Source organism: Zalophus californianus, chromosome 8 (genome assembly GCF_009762305.2).
Source record: "Zalophus californianus isolate mZalCal1 chromosome 8, mZalCal1.pri.v2, whole genome shotgun sequence".
In the NCBI taxonomy this organism is placed as follows: Eukaryota; Metazoa; Chordata; class Mammalia; order Carnivora; family Otariidae; genus Zalophus; species Zalophus californianus.
This window is the reverse complement of record NC_045602.1, coordinates 112,053,834-112,071,716: the sequence shown is the minus strand read 5'-3', so window position 1 is coordinate 112,071,716 and position 17,883 is coordinate 112,053,834. Positions and strand designations below refer to the sequence as shown.

Sequence of the window (17,883 nt, the reverse complement as noted above, 5' to 3'; positions counted from 1 at the left end):
AAAAATTGACTTTTTCATTTTGGCACACAGTTCTGTGAATTTTAACACACATCTAGATTCCTTTGACCACCACTACATTTGGGATACCAACAGTAACATCACCCAAAAAACTCCCCTGTGTTATCACTTTGTAATCACTGCCTTCCCCACCCTACCTCCTAGCAACCACTCTTTTACATGACTATACTTTTCTTTTTTTAAGAATGTCATATACACGGAATCAAATAATATGGCTTCTTTCACTCAGTATGCCTTTGAGATTTGTCCAAGTGGTTGCACTTATCAGTGGTTTGATACTATTAATTGCTGAATAGTATTCTGTAGTCTGGATATACCACAGTTTATTTATCCATTTACCCCCTGGAGGACATTGAAGTTGTTTCCAGTTTTGGACAGTTATAAATGGAGCTGCTGCATACACTCATGTGCAGTTTTTGTGTGAATAACAGTTTATTTCTCTAGGGTAAATATCTAGCAGTGGGATTGCTAGCTCATATGGTAAGTGCATGTTTAACTTGATAAGAAATTATCAGATCATTTCCCAGAGTGGATGTACCTTTTGCACTCACACTAACAGTATGAGAGTTACAACTGACCTTTTGTTACTTTTTATTTTGAAATAATTGTAGGACTCCATGCCATTGCAAAAAATAACACAGAAAGATCCTGTATACCCTTCCCCCAGTTCCCCCGATGGTAATGTTTTACATAATTATAGTACAATAGCACAGGAAATTGACATTGATACAGTCTATTCACCTTATTTATATTTCACCAGTTCTACATGCACTCATTTGTGTGTATTTAGTTCTGTGCAATTTTATTACATATGTAGCTTCATGTGACCACCACAGTCAAGAAACAAGAGCTCCATCACAAGGATCACTTGTCGTACCCTTTTGAATCCACAGCTACCTCCCTCTGTACCCTCCTCCCTACTTCCTGACAACCACTAATCTGTTCTCCATCTCTATAATTTTGTCATTCATGCAATTGACTTTTGTGGATGAATTTTGTATTCTGTGACCTTGCTAAACTTAAAAATTAGTTCCAGGAGTTTGTTTTTTTTGTAGAGTCCTTGGGATTTTCTACATAGACAATCACGTTGTCTACAAGAAAGGACAGTTTCATTTCTTCCTTGTCAGTCTGTTCCCAGTGTGAGAAGGAAAGCATTCACCTTCACTATTCTGTATGATATTAGCTATAACTTGTTTGGGGGGGAGGAATAATTTTTGTCAGGTTGAGGATATTCCTTTTATTCTTAGTTTGCTGAGAGTTGGTTTTGTGTGTGTGTGTGAATGGGTGTTAATTTTGTTAAACACTTTCTGAATTGATTGTTTCATGAGGTTTTTCTTTACCCTGTTAATATGGTGGATTTCACCAATTGATTTTTGAATTTTTTAATCAGTTTTGCCTTTCCAGGATAAACTCTACTTGGCTATGATACATTTCCAGGATAAACTCTATTTGATCTCCAGATTCAATTTGCTAATTTATTTTAACAGGTTTATTGAGGCATAATTTACATACCATAGAATTCATCCCTTTTAAAGTGTTCACTTCATGTTTTTAGTATATTCACAGTATTATGCAACTAGTCCCATTATCTAATTTTAGAATATTTTTATCACTCAAAAAGAAACCCCATACTTATTACAGTCACTCCCAACTCCATTTTCCCCACAGCTCCAGGCAACCACTAATGCACCTTTTGACTCTCATACAGTATATGTCTTGTGTCTGACTTTCTTCACTTAGCGTAACATTTTCAAGGTTTACCCACATTGTACAATGTATCTGTACTTCATTCTGTTTAATGGCCAAATTAATATCCCATTATATGGATATACACTTTGTTTATCCATTCATCAGTTGGTAGACATGTAGTTGCTCCAACTTTTTGATTATTATGAATAATGCTGCTGTGAACATTAGTATTTAAGTTTTTGTGTATGCATGTTTTCACCTTTCTTGGATATATACCTAGGAGTGGAATTGCTGGGTCCTATGATAACTCCACGTTTAACTTTTTGAGGAACTGTCAAGATGTCTTCCAAAGTAGGTGTGCCATTTTACATTTCTATCAGCAATGTATGAGAGTTCCAATTTCTTTTTTTTTTTAAAGATTTTATTTATTTATTTGACAGAGAGAGAGCACAAGTAGGCAGAGTGGCAGGCAGAGGGAAAGGGAGAAGCAGGCTCTCTGCTGAGCAGGGAGCCAGACGGGCTCAATCTCAGGACCCCAGGATCATGACCTGAGCCGAAGGCAGTCGCTTAACCAACTGAGCCACCCAGACACCCTGAGAGTTCTAATTTTTTTACATCCTTGTCAGTGCTTGTTATTGTTCCTTTTTAAAATTATAGCTATCTTAGTGAATGTGAAATACCTCATAGTTTTGATTTGCATTTTCCTAATAACTAATGATGTTGAACCTGTTTTCATATGGATTTGGTGTTTTGTTTTTGTTTAGGATTTTTGCATGTGTGTTCATGAGGGATATTAGTTCATGAGGGTATTTGTCTTTTCCTATATTATTTTCTTCTGGTTTTGGTATCAAGATAATACTGACTTCATAAAATAACTTGGAATGTGTTTCCTCCTCTTATTTTTCTGGAAGAGACTATGTAGAATTACTGTTATTTCTTATTTAAATGTTTGGTAGAATTTACACATGAAACAATCTGGATCTGAGGATTTATATTTAGGAAGGTTTTAAAACTATGAATTCCATTTTTAAAATAGTTGTAGGGCTATTCAGGTATCTTTTTCATTTTGAGTGACTTTTGGTAGTTTCCAGTTTTCGAGGGAATTGTTCCATTTCATCTAAATTGCTGACTGTGTGTAGAGTCGTTTGGAATATTCCCTTATTATCCTTTTAAGGTCTGCAAGGTCAATAGTAATAACCCCTCTTTCATTCCAGTTACTGTTAATCTGTGTCTTCTCTCTTTCTCTTTTCAGTCATACTAGAGATTTATTAATTTTATTGGTCTTTTCAAAGAACCAGCTTTTGGTTTCATGGATTTTCTCCTTTTTCTTTTTTCACTTGCATTAATTTTTGCTTTGATATTTATTATTTCTTTCCTTTGGCTTGCTTGGAGTTTATTTTGCTAAAATGGAAGTTTAATTGATTTGAGGCCTTCTTTTTTTTTTTTTAAGATTTTATTTATTTATTTGACAGAGCACAAGCAGGGGGAGAGGCAGAGGGAGAAGCAGACTGGGAGCCCAATGTGGGGCTCGATCCCAGGACCCTGGGATCATGACCTGAGCCGAAGGCAGATGCTTAACCGTCTGAGCCACCCAGGTGCCCCGAAACCTTTCTTCTTTTCTAATTTAAACTCTTAATGTTATGTATTTCCCTTCAAGTACTGCTTTAGCTGCATTGCACAAATTTTGATATGTTGTATTTTCACTTTTGTTCAGTTCAAAATATTTTCTAATTTCTTTTTTTTTTAAGATTTTATTTATTTATTAGAGACAAAAAGAGCCTGAGTGGGGGGAGAGGCAGAGAGAGAGGGAGAAGCAGACTCCCCGCTGAGCAGGGAGCCTGATGCGGGGCTTGATCCCAGGGCCCCAGGAATCACAACCTGAGCCAAAGGCAGGTGCTTAACCAACTGAGCCAACCCAGGCACCCCTTTTTTCTAATTTCTTTTGAGACTTCCTTTTTGACCTGTAGATTATTTAGAAGGATATTATTTAATTTCCAAGGGAGATTTTCCTGTTATCTTTCTGTAATTCATTTCTAGTCTAAATCATGATGATCAGGGAACATACTTTAAATGAGTTTGATTCTTTTAAATTTGTTAAGGTTTGTTTTATGACCCAGTATAGGGTTTGTCTTGGCAGATGTTCCATGGCTCTTGAAAAGCATATATTCTGCAGTTGTTAGGTGAAGTGTTCTATCAATGTCAATTGGACCTAGTTGATTGACAAGTGCTCTTCACTTCTCCTTATCCTTACTTATTTTCTCTCTACTCATTCTACCAATTATTGAGAAAAAGAGTGTTCATCTCTGCAGCTGTAATTGTGACTCTCTATTTCTCCTTTCAGTTCTGATGGCTTTTGCCTAATGTATATAGAAGCTCTTTTATTAGGTGCATACACATTTACAATTATGTCTTCCTGGTAAGTGACACTTTTATTTTTGTATAATAATTCTCTTTATCCCTGGTAATTTTCTTTGCTCTGAAGTCTACTTTTTCCCATCTTAAGCCATTCCAGCTTTCTCTTGATTTGTGATTGCATGGTATGTATTTTTCTATGTCTTACTTTTAAACTGCCTATATCATTATATTTAAAGTGAGTTTTTTTATAGACAACATCTGTTTAAGTCATTTTTTATCCATTCTGATTATCTCTTTAATTGATGTATCTAAACCATTTATTTTTAATATAAATATTCATATGTTTGGACATCGATCTACCATTTTATTATTTGTTTACTATTTGTTCCCCCTATTGTTTGTCTCTCTGTTCCCCCTTTCTTGCCTTATTTTGGAATATTTTAACATATTTTTAGAATTCCATTTTAATTTACCTGGGTTTTTTTACTATATTTTTAAGGATCTCTAAGAATTACAGTATATATGCTTAACTTTTCGCACCCTACTTAGAATCAGTATTTTACCACTTAAAGTGGAGTGTAGAAACCTTACATCATAGAAGTTTCCTTTACACTCCCTCCTTTATATTGTAATTTACCTACCTATATTGAAACAACATCAGACTGTTATGATTTCTGCTTTCAACTGTCAGACTTACTTCAAAGAATTCAAGAAGAGAAAAATAGTCTATTAAATTTACCTAGATATTTACCATTTTTATTGTCCTTTCATCCCTTATATTCCATGTTTCCTTCTAATATTTCTCTTCTGTCTGAAGAATTTTCTGCTGACAATGAATTCTTTTAGTTTTCCTTTATCTGAGAATGTCTTCATATCACCTTTATTCCTGAAGTATAATTTTGCTGGATATGGAATCCTGGTTGACTGATCTTTTTTTTCAGCAATTTAAAAATTTTGTTCCATATTTTCTTGTCATCTATGGTTTTGGTTGAGAAATCCACAGTTACTCAAATCACTCTTCCTATATAATTAATACATCATTTTTCTCTGATTGCTTTCAAGATTTTTTTCCTTGTTTTCAGTAGTAACTGAAAATTATTATTTTTCTATTATTATGATTCGGTTTCTCTCTTTGGGGTTCACCAGAAAGCTGGAGTGTGGAGATTTATTTACTCTTCTCTTTTGTTGGCTTCTTCCCACAATTGCACCTGCATCTGGAGCCAAATGATGGGAGAACGAAGGAGACAAAAAACATCAGAGGCTCACCATCTCTCAGGACCACAGTTACTCTGATTGGAGAAGTCTCTCCTTCCTCCGAGTTTGAGACATGTCCCTGCAGGACATCCTCCCTGTTGTCCTAGCCACCACTGCAGGATTGCCTGGGGGCTGGGTCATGAGACAATGGAGAAAAGATTAAAAAAGAAAAATTATTTTCCCCCACTCACACTGAACATAAGGGGGTCTCCTTTCCTGAACTGCAGGTCAGAACTAGAGAACTGCTTTGGGAGCTCTCTCTATGTTGATTCCCCAATTCCAGGTTTGGGCTGCCTTGAGACTAGGCCAAGGGATACCAGAGGAAACCAAAATGGTAAATTTGCTAGTTCACTAGGCCAGAAAATTCTGGCCTTCTTCCCCAATTTGCCTGCTAGTATTTTCTCTTCAGACTCCTCACTAGCTGCTACTTGTTCAGGTTTTATTGCTGCATTCAGTGGGAGGAGTGTTTACCCAGAACTGGAACCAAAATTGCTTTTGAAACTAAGCAAATTTAAGTATCTCCCAATTAGGGGCGCCTGGGTGGCTCAGTCGTTGAGCGTCTGCCTTCAGCTCGGGTCATGATCCCAGGGTCCTGGGATGGAGCCCCGCATCGGGCTCCCTGCTCGGCGGAAAGCCTGTTTCTTCCTCTCCCACTCACCCTGCTTGTGTTCCCTCTTTTGCTGTGTCTCTCTGTTAAAAAAAAAAAAAAAAGTATCTCCCAATTAGTATACAAAACTAACTTTTTAAAAGATTTTATTTATTTATTTGAGAGAGAGAGCTTGAGCACGCCCACACGAGTGGGGGGGAGGGACAGAAGGAGAAGCAGACTACCCGCAGAAGTGGGGGGGCTCAATCCTGCAACCCTGAGATCATGAACTGAGCCAAAGGCAGCCACTTAACTGACTGAGCCACCCAGGTACTCCAAAACTACTAATTTCTTTAGAATAATTTGATTTATGCTTAAAATCCTCATTTGTTGTAATTTACATTATAACTAAACACTGGCTCTCTTCACATGCCTTATGATGCTGAGGAGAGAATTCTTTACTAGCTAACACCATCCCAGATGGAAGTAATGCGGGTGGAGGTGCTCTCTTGATTGGGGGAAGTTCCTTGTGGAGATTTCTGGGAAATGTAGTCTTCTAAGTACCAAGCAAAAAAAAAAAAAAAAACCCCCCAAAAAAACCCATGGGGACAGACAAAATTTATTTTAATGAGGATCTTAGAAATTATCTCCTGATAAGAAAACAAATTGTATGGCTTCCTTTGGTTTTGCTTCAGGTGCAAAGAAGTCACTTACATAATTTAAGTGGGCTTTAGGGCAGATAGAACATATTATTGATTAACTTGCTAATACAGCATTAGTTTTGGGTTTTTTTTTTTAGACAGCAGACCTTATTTCACATGGCTTTTTCAGCAGTTTCCTATTCCTGCTACAATTGCCTGCCATGTTTCTCCACAAAGCATAATGTAATGATGGCCATCTGATAGGAAAATTTAATTTAATAGAATAGAAGGAAAAATATAAGCAACACCAAAAAAATTTATAGGCATAAGTTTCAAAATTATAGGCATCATTACAGAGTGGTGGATTTATCACAAATTCCAGCCACAGAAAAAGACTTAACTTTGAAAAGTAACAGTAAATTTAAAGTAACTGGTTTTTTTTCCCCTGTACTTTATAAGTACTATTTCTCACCAGGCCTGTACTGCAGAATCATGATATAAAATGGGTAAAATCACTTTACAAATTCTCTCTCAGCTTTGGTGGAGGGTAGAGGGTACCAAGTTCAGCCTTGCCAAGAGTAGGCAGAGACTTGACATGAGAGTCTTAGGAGACAAGGATGGCATCTGGCCTAATGTTTGTATGGAAGACTGGAAGCATACAGTGTATGCTTGCTCTCTCATTCACTTAGTCAATATTTACTGAGCACCTGATAAGTGTCAGGCACTATTCTAGGCACTGGGAATATAGCAGGGGAAAGTACCAAGTTCCTTCCCTCAAAGAGTGTACATTCTAGTAGGGGTGACAATGACCGACAAATAGTATATCTATACAGCATGTCAGCTGGAAATACAGCAAAACTAGGGCAAAAGGGGTAGGGGAGGAGGAAATTACTATGTTATGTACGGTGGCCAAGGAGGGCCTCCCTGAGTCAGTGACATTTGAGCAGAGATCTGGAAAAGTGAGGGATGGTTTTGAGGCAAGGAATGACTGGCCAGAGAGGCTGCTTCAGAAGAGCCCCTTCCTGCTGCACCCCGCTTCTCACACATGGAGCAGATAAACAGGTCCAGAGAGCTAGTTAACTTATCTAAAGTTGCATGGCTAGAAGTGGAAGGGCTAGGCAGAGAAGCCACTTCTCTGGATTCTTTGGTCCCCTTATCTCCCCAGCATTAGCAGATGGAAGACAGAGGGAAAAGGTGTATAACGAACATTTAGTTTAGGTTGTGATTATCTCTCCATGTTTTCAAAGATTCACCATCTTAATACTTCAAAGACAAACATTTTCGTTTTCAGATATTTAAGATTCTTGCCATCATTTTTCTTAGTAGTCCAAATGCTGTTCACATTAAATAAGTAACCCTGGTACTCAGAAGTGAAAAGTGTTCCTCACGGAATTCAGATGACATTACTATTTAACATAAGCCTGCAGTGTGCCAGGAAGTGAGATTGGTGTCATCAACCCATGTTACAGATGAGAAAGCTGAGGCCCAGGGAGGTGAAGGGACTTGCCCGGGATCCCACAGACCGTCAGTGGACAATGCACTTTCCTCCGTGCCTCACGGCCCAGCTCTAAGCACAGGGTGGCATGTAGGTGCCAGAGGACCCCACCCCATGCGTGCTCGGGCCCCGGCTCCCGCGTCCTGTGGAGCAAGATGCCAACTATCTCTTTAAGAAGGAAAGTGAAGACGGGCCGCTTACGCAGCTGCCAGAGAGCCGCCCACTGGCTGGTCCCTTCCATCCACCTCACCCTCCCCTTCCCTCCCTCCCGGCAGCCCCAGCCCTGGCGAGCCGCCTCCAGCAGGGGCTCCGGAGAGCAGGTCGGCGGCCTGGGCAGGGCAGCCGAAGCCATGGAAGCCTCTGCAGGTGATGACAGGGACCCTGGGGACCTCGGGGGGCCCCCCGCCCAGCTGCATCCACCAAAGCGCCCAGTGCCGCGTGCGGGTGGGGGGAGGGGAGGCGCGGGCCGCGCCGGGGAGCAGACAGGACGGAGCGCCCGGCAGGCAGCCTGCCCCCCAGGCTTTCTGGCTTCAGGGGCCCAGCTGTCAGCTGCGGGGGGCTCGGCTGCCCGGTGTCCCCGCCCGCGTTCACCCGCCCCTGTCTGTGTGTTTTCCCCCACCGCCGCAGGTTGCTGATCAGGGCCAGACAGCTGCAGCCGCGACTGCAGAGGCGCTGCGCCAAGCGGGGCCGGAACGGTGCGAGCCGGCGGGCTGCGGAGCGCCAGTGGACTCAGGTGAGGAGGCCGCGGCCAAGCCCGGAGGGGGCCCTGAGCTGCACCCGGCGGGCGGGCGGGCGGGGGCCGCTGGCGACCGCCCGCTGCAGTAGAATCCCTCAGAGGGCGCCGGCCGAGGAGGGGTTAACTGTGACTCATTCTTACCCTCCCTTCATTCCCCCCCACCATCCCGCCCCCAAACCCTGAAAATCACTAATTACAGGATGCTGATTGCTGCAGGGAAGATGCCCAAGGTGGGCGATTAGGAGAGGTTTAGGGACCACCCCGTTCCTAAATGTCTTCCTCTTCGGGCATTTAGCAAATATTTAAGCCCCTTTCCTTTTTTGAGGAGGAGCAAGGGTACCTAGGGGTGGACCCCCCCCACACCCAGCCCAAGGTCAAGTGCCAGTGACTGCTTCTTTACCACATTCCCCCTGGCGAAGCCTCAGGGCACTGGAAAACGTGCCCATGACCGCTACAGGGGAGATCTGAGCCTCAGTCTCCCTGGAGCTCCCTCGGGATAGGATGGTTTCTCCCTCCGCTCCTCAGCAGAACACCTACTAGCCTGGGAAGCCCCATATTCCCTTCCTCAACCCTGCAGACTGAGGAGAGGCCTGGTCACACGGCTTCCTGTTTCCTCTGCCCTCTCTGCCCATCTGGAGGTGTGGGATGGGCTAGAGGAGCTTATCAGGAAAAGGTGGTCTCTGCAAGCAACTGGTGTAGGGGAAGTGCCAGAGATTGGGCTTCGATTCCCTTAACCTGCTAGTAGGCCACCAGTAGCCATCTTAAAATCCTTTAGGCGTGGGTGTCTGTCTATTCATCTGTTAAATGCAGGAGTTGGATTCGATGGTCTGTATAGTTGTGATATGCCACTCAAGTAGCTCTTACATGTCAATGGGGCCCCTCTAAAGCAACCCAGAATTTAAGCTTGGGTTTATGAAATAATTGGGGTTTCCTCAGTTGGTCTCTTTCAACTCTGGACTTCTCTAGTGAAACATGACCTTGTGAGCCTCATGGAACAGGAGGCATCAGACAGTCCTATAGTGGGGTGACCTTTGTGGGGTTACTTTCCATCCCCAGGCTTCAATTTCCTCATCTGTAAATCTGGGAAGAGACAGGCATGCCTCAGAGGGTTGAGTGATGATTAAATGAGACATATAGGGAAGTACCTAAAACCGTGCCTGTGCCCGGCACATAGTAGGTGTTCAGGGTGGAAGGACTTGAGAGATAGACTGGGGGAAGAGAAGAGGGGTGACTGCTTTTAGCCTCTTCTCCCCCTCCCCCCACCCCACCCGTCTCTTCCACGTCCCTGCGGATGGCTTCCCTGCCAGGGCATAATGAATGCTGGAGTGTGTTGGGCTGAGGGCCTAGGAAGCAACCAGGAGGTACAAACACTTCCACTGCAAGGACCATGACATCATTCTAGCTAACGATAGACCCAAGGAGGCATATACAGCCCAGCACTGGGTTTGGAAAATCTTGGCATCCGAGGGCAAAGTCCCTAAGGGAAGAGAAGCATCAGAATCTTGTGTGCTGGCAGGGGTCGGGGCCAGGGCCTCCCGATCCCATATGGGGCCCGCTGCTCCTCCCTTGCCCGCCCTGCGGTCTCCCACTAGAATCTCCCTGAGACAGGCAGTCGAGTGTTTGGTGTATTTCCTATTCTTTATCTTCCCTCCTGCTGTCCTTTCAGCCTAGCACTCACCCTTTCTTTCTCCAATTTATTCCACAGAAACACTCTGCCTCTTGACAGCATGATAGACAAGGCTCCCCGTAGGCTGGGGCAGGGCATTTTGCTGCTGCATCATTTGGGCCAAATGAAGTTATGTCCCCACCTGCCCTAAATCCCCATTAGATTGTGAGCTCCTCCCAACAGAGGCCCCATCTTTTTCCTCTCTGTGTCTCCAACCTCTAGCCCATGGCTAGGCACAAAATGGTGCTCAGTAAGTATTGAGTAAGTTTGAGGAAGTTATGTCCCTAAGCCTACTAGGTTAGGGAGAAACTGCGGGAATGTGTTGACGGTTGTCGGAAAAGCGCTGCTAAGCACAGGGCACTGTGCAGGTTGCTGGTTGCCATTAATCACTATTACTAATAGTATCATTAGTGCTAATGCCAGTAGCCAGCAGGTGGTTCACCTTCTCCTCGAGGCAGGCTGGAAGGGGCTCAGTGTGCCTGGCAGAGGGTGATGTTGGCAAACCGATGGTGCCACCTGGTTTAAGAGGAGCATGAAGGGAAGAGGGTTGGGAAGAACGTGATTCCAGCCCGTCACTGTGCTTGGAGGTATGGGGGGTGGGGGGGCAGGTGAGGAGAATCAAGTGGGCCAAAGTGGACACGCAGTAGAAAATCCAGAGACCCAGGCCCCAGGTCTCACTCCACCCCTGCCCCATTGTGTGACCTTGGGCCAATCAGGACCTCCGGGTCCCCAGCTATCAGATGACAGGACTGGACTACTTGATCCCTAAGGCTCCTTTTGGTTCTGACATTTTGTCATGTGCATTTTGTTAAATGAAAATGGGACAAGTATTATTACTCTTAGTATCATCTGTGGAATACCAGGCCGTTACCTACCTCAGGTGATCCTCATCACAAATTATATCTATTTGAAAGATGGGGAGCCCGAGGTTGAGAGAGAGTGACTTGGCTGCAGTTGCATGGCTAGGAAGGGCAGCATGTTACCTGACACCAGGTCTGTCTGACCCGGAAGAGCATGCCCTTCTGAAGGTTTCGCTCCCCCACCCTGTAGGTACCTTGCTGTCATGGCTGGGAATTGTGTGTGCCCTTGTGCACCTGCCTCGGGGTTTGGAGAAGGGAAAGCAGATAAGGGTTCGTGACCAGAGATCAGGGGCTTCCCCAAAGTGATGACTGCAGGGGACTTGCTGGGTTGAAGAGCGTGTACGTCAGGGCTGGGAAGCCCTCCTGTCACCATGAGCCCTGCTTTGCTGATGGGTGGTGGGTGCCCTTTTCACTGCTGGACCTGAACGATAGTCACAACAGACACACTGTTTAAGTGCTCCTTATGTGTTGGGCTCTGTTTTATTTATTCCTGAGACAATCCCATTATGACTTTTACCCATTTCACAAGAGAGAAAGCCAGGGTGGAGAGACATAGAGCCTTGCCCAGAGTTATACAGCGAATGTGTGGCTAGCTGAGAAGGTTTAGCTGGGGGCACACTGTACTGGGAGTCAACAGGGTTGCTTCTAGTCTGGGCCCTCGCGTTAACTGAGTAATTTTGGGTAAGCCAGTCTCCCACCGAAAGTTGGTGTTTCCATCCTACAGATGGAATAGATGCATCTACTGGCTCTAAATGACCTAACTGCCACCTTGTCCCAGAACGGGGAGCGGGGGAGGGATTCCTTGTCTAGCTAAACATTGATCAGCATTTACTTATTACTTCTTAGCCAGGCCCTGGGCTAAGTGCATGGGATACAGGATAAAGTAAGAGGTGATCCCTAGTTTCAAGAAACTGATACCTAAGCAGGAGACAAACATCTAAACATGCAGGTATGATAAACCGTCTAGGAGCTGTGATGCATACTGGTAACAGTGTGTAATGGTGGGTCAGAGAGGGGAGATGATCTTTCCTACTCCAAGGGGTCAGGAAGGCTCTAGAGAGATGATGCCATTGTCATGTCCTTGTTCTCTGAATTGAGTTTATGAATCACCATCACCCTCATCATCCGCCCAGCTTAGGACATTTCCAAACCGTTCTAAAGATCTGTTGGCTTTTGACCCCAGGAACACAAAAAGTGGCCACAGACTCTGAGGGACCATTCACGCTCACTCTGGCACAGCTCTAGTGGAATAATCCATCTGTCCCAGGCGGACGAGAATCTTTCCTGTCTTTAGAGGCTTCTAGAGGCAAGACTCTGAAATTCCTCTTGGAAAGCCTGTCTAGTGCTGGATAACTAAGCCAGTAGGCTTGGGGAATTCTTCATCTCTATTCTCAGCATGCCACCTGTCGAGCACCTGACACCTGGAGAGGTGAAGGCATTTACCCAAGATTACTCAGCAAGGCTGGGATCATAACTCTGGCCTAATTGGGATTGTATTCCTGAGCCATATGGGGTCTTTCTGCATCCAGGTCACCAGGGGCTGGAGGGCCATTTCTTCATTTGATGGGCAGCTCACGCTGAGTGAAGGCTTAATGCCGGTGATATGTAGCTAGAGCAGAGGGCCCTTAGGGAAGAGGAGACCTGTGTTCCCCAGGCTGCTGTGCCCCTCCTAATGGACAGATATTCATGCAGCATTAGTTACATGTTCACTGTCCTCTGAATCGAGGTGCAAAGCCAACCAGAAGGGAGTGTCTGGGGAGCAGCCTGGGAAGTGGAAAGAGCCAGCACCAAGGCATCAGGAGACTCAGGTCCTCATCTCAGCTCTGCTCTGCCCTCAACTCCCTGGGTGGCCTGAGGCCAGGCCCTTGGCTTTTCCACACCTACAAACTGAGAGGCAGAGGCGGGGGGGGGGGGGGGGGGGGGGTCTCTGAGGGCCCTTCAAGTGCTGACTGGCCAATTCTTTCTTCTGTTCTATAAGCTCTTCAGGGGGTGCAAGAGTGGGTAGGATACAGATAACTGTAACCCGAGGAGGAATGAGATAAATATAACAAGAAGCATGAGCAAATACTCTGCAGGCTTGCTGGAGGGAGGGCGCTTGGAGAACGCTCAGTCCAAAAGCCACCTCTTCAAAGGCATGATGAGGTGCGGATAGAGGTGATTTAGGATTGGGTTGTTTTTCTTTTTCTTTTTGTTTTTTGAATCAGGAGAAATAACAAAAGCATGCTATCATTCTGGGACTGGAAGGCTATATAGCAGAACAGTGGTTCTCAGACTTAGATTTCAAAGATCAGTACATTTGGGAATCTGTCCTAGCTTTGCCAACTTTATATTTTGCCAGATGGACATTCAAGTGACACTTAAACAGATTTCTGTTTACTACCACTGCCATACAGTAAGAGAAAGAGCATTTTAACACCTCTATTCCCAAAGCAAAAAGACTATAAAATATCAGTTAAAAAAAAAAAAGTACTCCAAATTAAATGCATTTTGCTTTATTAAAAACTCCACTGTCCATGTTTTGCTCCATTCATCACAGACGTGTTCTTGTGTTTGGCTCTGGAGTCACGCTGCTCTGTTTCCTATTCTGTAAAATGGAGACATGAGGCTATCTACCTCCTAAGGTCACTAGGAGGTCTAGGTGCCAGAATAAAACATGGCAAGCAGGGGACCTCAAGCTCTGTTGTTGACAGAGGCAGAACGGGTCTGTTGGGCTGTTTAGGGATTAGAGCACACTGCAGAGTGCTTGCTTGCAAGAGGCAGCTGCTGGCCAGCTCTCGCCTCTCTTGCCAGGCCAGCGTGTAGGGCCAGTGTTTTGCAGATCTTCTGATTTATAAGACAGAACAGAGATGTTCGTGACATCTCTTGTTTCTAAAATGTGGCCAACTAGGCAACATTTTTAAGTGCGCCTATTAAAATGCATCTGTGGCAGGCCATCCGTCAGCGTCCTCCTGTGTAAAGTTCTAGATACCAGGCACCTGGGCTTCGTAGTTGCCGGGCTAGAGTGATGGCAGAGAAGGGCAAGGAGGCCGGAACCGCAGGCCTGGGCCAGAGCGTCCGGCGTCCGCAAGGCCGCATGACTTAGGCACTTTGTGATCTCCTGCTTCTGGGCCCATGGCTCCAAAGGCCCTCCCTGTGCCCTTTTCAGCAGCACTGTCAGGATCAGGTCTCCGGGGACTGAGGCCTCCAGACACCTCGCTGCCCCTCTTGAAGCTGGCGCTGGCCAGGCCTCCCTACCACAGGCATTCTGGAAGCTGGGTCAGCAGCCTCTGAAGAGGGGACTTGGCTGGCAGCCTGGGAGGCCCGGCACAGAAACCACCCTTGAGAGACAGGTGTGAGGAGAGGCTTCTGGCCACTCCTCAGTGCGTGAGATGGGGGACAGGTCCCATTCTTTGGAAGTCACGCAGGCCCTGCGGCCGAGGTCTGCCGCTGTCTGATCGGGTCATGCTGAGGTCCGGCCGCGAGCGCACTCCCCACATACAGCCCTGCCGCCTGGCCCGCACAGAGGGGAAGCTGGCCTCTGCTTGGGGAGGAAGCCTAGAGCAGAGAAGGACCTCAGACGGGGTGTGAAGGGAACCTGGCTGGGGTGTCTGAGGCATGCAGCTCAGTGTCAAGGCCGGATTCTGGGGTGGCCACACTACGGCTGACAGAAGGAACTTCCCAGGGCCAGGCCTGCACGTGCTTCATCTCCAGGGCCCAGCTCGAGCCATGCACATGGGGCAGGGGACTCTGGAAAAGTCATGAGCAAATGACAAGTAGCTTGGTGCCCCTTTTAGTTGGAATCCTGGATTGAGAGACTCTTAGAGACCAAGTGGTAATTTCATCCTCAGCGTCTGTGTGTCCGTTTGTGTCCGTGTGTGTGTGTGTGTGTGCCCGGCTTCCTGAGAAAGACTCCTGCTTGCTGGGGTTGCTTCTCCTTCTCTTTCCCCCTCCCCTTCTCCTCTTTCTCCCTCTCCCAGTTTTATTGAAGCGTAGTCAACAGGCAACAAGCTGCACACATTTAAAGTGTACAGTTTGGTAAGTTTTGACATGGTGTAAATCATCACCCCAGTTAAGATAACGAACAAATCCATCATCCCCAAAAGTTTCCTCTTGCCCCTTTGTAATTCCTCCCTCTCACACCTCCCCCATCCCCAGGCAGCCTCTGATGTGCTTTCTATCACTGTCCATGACTGTGCGTTTTCTAGAATTTTATATAGATGGAATCATACAGTGTGTGCTTTTTTTGTTTTTTCTTGGGGGGGGGTCTGGCTTCTTTCACTCAGCATAATTATTTTGGGATTCATGTTGTTTTGTATATCAATATATTCCTTTTTATTGCTGAGTAGTATTCCATTGTGTGGATAAAGAAAAAGCATGATTAGTTTATCACTAATGGACAACTGCTAATGGACAGTTGGTTTTTTTCCAGTTTTTTGCTATTAGAAATAAAGCTGCTGTGAGCATGTGTGTAAGCCTTTGTATGGATGACACTTCCCTGTTCTCTTGGGTGAATACCTAGGAGTGAAGTAGAAAGGCTGGATCATTTGGCAAATATATATTTAGCTTTTTTTTTTAAAGATTTTATTTATTTATTTGAGAGAGAGAATGAGAGACAGAGAGAGAGCGCATGAGAGGGGGGAGGGTCAGAGGGAGAAGCAGACTCCCTGCTGAGCAGGGAGCCCGATGTGGGACTCGATCCCAGGACCTCAGGCTCATGACCTGAGCTGAAGGCAGTCGCTTAACTGACTGAGCTACCCAGGCGCCCTATATTTAGCTTTTTAAGAAACCTCCCAAGGGTTTCCAGAGTGGCTGTACCATTCTACAACCCCATCTTCAGTGTCTGAAAGTTCCAGTTGCTCCACATCCTCACCAGCACTTGGTATGGTCAGTCTTTTCAGTGTTACGTGTTCTAACAGGTGTGCAGTGGTATCTCTTTATGGCTTTAGTTGGCATTTTCGTAATGATGATGTTGAACATCTCTTTGTATGCTTATTTGCCATCCATATATCTTCTTTGAAATTTCTGTTTAAACATTTTGCCCACTTTTAATATTTAGTCATTTGGTTGTTGGTCTTCTTATTGAGCTGTAAGAGTTCTTCATACATTCTGGATGCAAGTTCTTTGTCAAATATGTATTTTGCAAGTATTTTCTCCCAACGTGTGTCTTGCCCTAGAGGGCCCAGTGGGAGTTACAGACCCAATGTGCACGTGCACATGCGGGTACGAGAGAGAGAGAGAGAGAGAAAGGCTTAGAGGAAGACTGGCTTCCTGAGGGACTCCTGCTTCTGGATTCATGTCTTCTCTACCACAGGTAGAAGACAGAAGGACAGCTCCTGGAGGTTCTTAAAGGTCACACATCTCAACAGCTTCTCTGTCCCTGAGATCCCATGGGATCTCAGAGCCCACACAGACCTCTGATCTCGAGAGGAAGAGGGCCCATGGTGGGGTCCTTGATGCCTTTTGTTCCTTGACCCGAGGCGAGTTAGGTAACCTTTCTGAGCCACCCTTACCTGGTCTGTAAGGGGGACACAGCTCATGAGTGAGAGGCCAGTGGAGCTCTCTAGCTGGCCATCCAGCTCCAAGGACGTGGAGTATGTGTTGGTGCTATCTGTTGCCATCAAAAGACCTTTGAGAGGCAGAGGAGGAGGAGGAGCTCTGTACTCACTGAGGAAGGTTTGTTGGATTCCACCCTGAGCCAGGTGTGGGGGCTGTGCAGGCTGGAGCAATGCTGGGCGACCTTTCCTGCTTTGCTCTGGACTGGGCGGTGCCGGCTTGAAGGCTCATCGCCTCTTCTGCCAGAGCCCTCCGACCACTAGCCTGCAGCACGCATGCTGCTTACGCCAGATGCCAGGGGGAGGGGGGGCGGGTTAGAAACCCTCAAAAGATGGAAGATTGTGGTCCACAGGTGAGCCTGTGTGCAAACAACCTGTGTCCTGTTGGTGTAAGAAGTGCTCTGAAGGGAGCGTGTGCAAGGGGCCTCCCAGGAGGAAGTGTGAGCTCCGTCTCCTGTGAAGCTACACACAGGCATCTGTGCTTGAATTGAGCTTAGAAGACGAGGAAGAGCAGAGCTTGGAAGGGCTTTCTGGGCAGAGGGCACTGCATCGGCAAAAGCATGAGTCCACAGGGTGAGCTCAGTGAGATGGCTGGGAAGCAGACGTGTTGGAAAACAGAATGACAAGGCAGACACCGGCTTAGCACAACTGTGCCATCAAGGTGTTCTCTCCATTTTACAGATGGGGAGACTGAGGTACCAAGAGGTCAAGGGAGTTGTGCCCTGAGGCTCGTGAGTCAGTCACTGGCAGAGCTGAGTGTCCTGGCTCCTGATGCCCTGCCAGGCTGTGTCCCAGGAGAGGTGGAGGGTGGAACCCTCTCAGGGCCGCTTTTTTGGTACCTGGTTTGAGCTCGTGGGGTTCTCAGGAACTCCCGGATCATTCTGTTTGGCTGCCTGACTTCCGTCAGCAGGTGTCTGCTAGGCATTGATTTGGAATCTAACATGTCCCCAGCCCCTGGGAGACCTGAACTGCCAGGGGCGTGATGCCCACTCCTCTGGGCCCTTGCAGGCTAAACGACACGTGGCCCCATTCGCGGACCCAGGCGGGGTGCC

General features: G+C 45.9%; 1 protein-coding gene across 9 annotated transcripts in view; it reads left to right on the top strand.

Annotated features, from left to right (window-relative positions):
• The first annotated feature begins 8,283 nt into the window (after window positions 1-8,283).
• The window catches only part of SNPH (syntaphilin), a 41,325-nt gene continuing 31,725 nt past the window's right edge, over window positions 8,284-17,883 (top strand). For 7 of the 9 annotated variants that reach the window (XM_027623654.2, XM_027623656.2, XM_027623650.2 and 4 more), the window contains exons 1-2: window positions 8,284-8,404; window positions 8,666-8,771. The gene's annotated coding sequence lies outside the window, so the exon portion shown is untranslated. The remainder of the gene's footprint in view (window positions 8,405-8,665; window positions 8,772-17,883) is intronic. The other 2 variants (XM_027623655.2, XM_027623649.2) reach the window with 1 other exon arrangement.